Here is a 3,915-nt window from a genome sequence, read left to right on the forward strand (position 1 = left end):
CAAAGAAATCCACAGTAGGGATATTTGACGTCTTTTTGTATTGAAGTCATTTTACTACTTTATTCTTTTTGTTGTTAAATGCCAAAGTTGTTTGAAAATCAAGAAATTTGTTCCCCTAAAAGGGCATTTATGTGACTTGGCTCACGGACAGGGGTGCAGGAGGAAAAACAATAAAATAAAAGGGTTAACGAGAGAGAGAGAGAGAGAGAGCCATAGGCACTTTTGTAAGGTAAAACGGGCACTTTCGTAACGAAAAAAGGGCACTTTTGTAACATAGGGAACTTTTGTAACCTTGGAATGGAACTTATGTCACGTCCACAGGGCACTTTTGTAACAAACGGGCACTTGTTTGCTTCTGTATGTATATATGCTTTACTCTTATTATATAACCTGCTCTTTACAATGTCGAATCAAGAAATCAAGAATTAAGTTGCTTGTAGGAAATAATTTATTTATTGATTACCATTTATTACATAATAGACAATGAAGACAAACGGGGTAAAAATCCGTCATAGTTAGAGGACCAATCCAAATCGAATGGTCCAATTTTAAGCTGGAATTTCCTGTACCGCGGAAGTTGACTTAAAGCAGTGAAGTGCTCCTTCCAGAACCTAGCTAAATTAGCCCGTGTGGTGGTTGAGCATTAACACAAACTACTAAAGGAAAAATGCACTGAGGACGAAATAAGTTGTAATTTACCTCAAAAACAAACTTCCGTGCAAAAAAGACGCATTGTGTACGTAAAAACAACACAGCACTTTAATCTTATTTTAGAGCTAATACATGATATTAAATCCAAGGCAACAAACACAATCAGTTGGGATGCTTGATTCAAGTCAGTAAATATGTATACGCTTCGTGCATTTGTCCACACCGGGAATCATTTATCACCTGGAGAAATGTATAATTCAACTTCACGTCATTTTATGTTCCCACTGGTTCAATGTAGTTTTTTACTGTAATTACTTTAATTTTGGCTTTAATTTCTGCTTTCCCTGCTAGCAGAGGCTCTTTTCCTGGTGTTCGCTGACGGGAGAAAAGAGACCTCTGCCATGGGTCTAAATGGGCTTTGATTTAACCGCCGTCCACGATCTTGGACGGCTCTATTTAGAACGCATGCTCCTTGCATTGCTCGCTGACCGTAACTTGAGCCCGTTGCGTCTCGCGCATTTCTTTATAATAATTCCGCTGTTATTTTCTGAGCCCACATTATAAACATGGCGTGCTCATCGGCGACCTCGAAAGAGTTCAGTCGTAAAGAGTTATTAAGTTTGCTTTCTTCTGTTTTGGATAACCTCGACGATGGAAAGATAAAGAAATTGAGTGAAGAGCAGTTCAAGGCCTTGTTTCATTTTTTAAACGGGCGAGACACGTTTGCGTGCTTGCCGACCGGGCATGGGAAAACTCTCATCTACCAGATTGCTGTGCTTATTGCACGAACGGGAAAGGTGCCAATTCTGCCATCGAACCCACTTGTTGTTGTTGTTTCACCGCTAAATGCGCTCATATCTGACCAGCTTGAGTCCTGCCAAAGGCTCAAGCTCAAAGCCGTTAAAATGGAGCAGGAGCTGTTCGGCAACGATGATAAACGGACGGAGCTCGATCAAGCTGAAGTGGTTTACTGCAGTCCGGAAACCTTGGAAAACATCCAATCCAAGCGGTTCCTTGTAAAAATGGACGATCGGTTGGTTGGAATTGTTTTGGACGAATCACATTGTGTAGTGAGCTGGTAAGCCTAATCTCGGTTTGTCGATGTTTGATGCGATATATTGTGACAGAAAAGTAACTTGAGCACGTGTTACTTTTCAAGACATTGCAGATACACTGTACCTATAAATCATTTTGTGTTCACCAAATGAAGAATCCGAAAGAAAACTTGTTCAGACAGAAAGTGGCTACGCGCCATATGCATCTGCGGGGTTTTCGCGCCAGTTTCAGTGAAAGGTCATATTTCGTGACGTCTTACCAACATCACGTGATAGCTCGGTCGCTAAGCCGCGGAGCATGCTCAATATAGTCCATTTAGACCCATGGCAGAGGTCTCTTTTCTCCCGTCAGCGAACACCAGGAAAAGAGCCTCTGCTAGCAGGGAAATTTCTGCTTTATTAGGCGACATTTTTGCAATAATCTAAGCAATCTGACACGTGGAGATTTCGAAAAACGTGCAGTTAACTTCCTTCAAAAGGACCCTACCCAGCCTTTGCCATTTTCGATGCCATCAAAATTGCGAAAATAGTGTGGCAAAGTAAAATCTTATTTAAATTCTTTTATTAGTGTTACTTGAAGTCTGTTTAATTGCAACAAGCAGTTTCAGAGTGATCACATTCGTTTCTACACGCTCTACGCTAGATATAACAGCCAAATTTTTAGCGTGTAAACAAAACAAAGGCGTGGCTGGCTAGGGCCCTTTAACTAAGGCACCAATTTAGTAGAGGTGAACGATCTAACAAATGAATCTCAGCATTATCTTACCAGGATAAAAAACCTGGTTTTACTCATCATAAAAGCCCGTGTTCAGATATTTTTGATTTGCAGAAGCCCATAGAACATCGGAACTGGAACCAAGAAACCATTTGTTTGATGACTAACAACTAAGAATAACGTCTTTGAAAAGTCCGATTCAAAAGACTCTTTTGCTTCTAACAGAATCGCAACTATACACCATTTGCCCTCGATCAGGATTCAAGATAAATTTTATTAGTGCCACTTTAAAGTAAATAAGTTAACAAACAGGCCTGAATTATTCTGAAATTTTCAATTTCAATGACTATCGACTGCACTATAGGATTAAAGTATTTAATTTGCGTCACAATGAAAATGTATTGGGGTAAATGTATGCCTCTTTTAAGGTGGCTTACTACAGTTTTAATGGATTATAACAGCCCAACTTCTAACTCTTTTGAAATATGTCCCAGGATGTTTTTCCTTTCTCTATTTACTGTTTGCTTAAGTCTTTTGCCATTCTATGTGAAAATTGAACAATTAAATGTAAACAAATGGCCAAAATGAACGACCGAGTACCTAAGGAGAGACTGGGCACTAGTAGTTTAAATCACGTTTTTCTCAACATCTACCCGTATAACCCCCCTCAAAATTTCAGGAATAATAAATTGCCTCTGATTCAGCATTCATGCAAAGTAAAATAAAAATCTGTAAGGCATATTTTTCGCAAACTAAGAAAATGTGAAATCAAAATTTGCAAAAAAATCTACCTTACAGATTTTTATTTTACTTTGCATGAATGCTGAATCAGAGCCAATTTATTATTCCTGAATTTTGAGGGGGGTCATATGGGTAGATGTTGAGAAAACCGTGATTTAAACTACTAGTGCCCAGGCTCTCCTTAGGTACTCGGTCGTTCATTTTGGCCATTTGTTTACTTTTAATGGTTCAATTTTCACATAGAATGGCAAAAGACTTAAGCAAACAGTAAATAGAGAAAGGAAAAACATCTTAGGACATTTTTCAAAAGAGTTAGGAGATGGGCTGTTATCATCCATTAAAACTGTAGTAAGCCCCTTTAAAGGCCTTTTAATCTGACTATTTTTCGCTAAATTGGAAACACTTTCCAGTGTATTTTACCTTAAAGAGGCGCTAATGAAATAAAGTTATTTGGCGTTCTCGCAATGAACAAGCAAATTTTAAAAAGGTGCAACTTAATGAACTTCACACGAAATACTAGTTGTCTCTAGCATACTATGTAACACTGGTCAGTGTAAAATGCAGACTGCAGACTGCAGACCGGGGGTAAAATGCAGACTAAGGTTATAACGTAACTGTTGAAAAAGCCCAAACCCATTAGAAATGCTAACAATTAAGCCTAAATATTGTTTTAGGCCTAATTAGGCCTAAGGTTAGCATTTCTAAGGGGTTTGTGCTTTTTCAACAGTTACGTTATAACCTCAGTCTGCATTT

The sequence above is a fragment of the Montipora capricornis genome, chromosome 3, assembly GCF_036669925.1.
Source record: "Montipora capricornis isolate CH-2021 chromosome 3, ASM3666992v2, whole genome shotgun sequence".
In the NCBI taxonomy this organism is placed as follows: Eukaryota; Metazoa; Cnidaria; class Anthozoa; order Scleractinia; family Acroporidae; genus Montipora; species Montipora capricornis.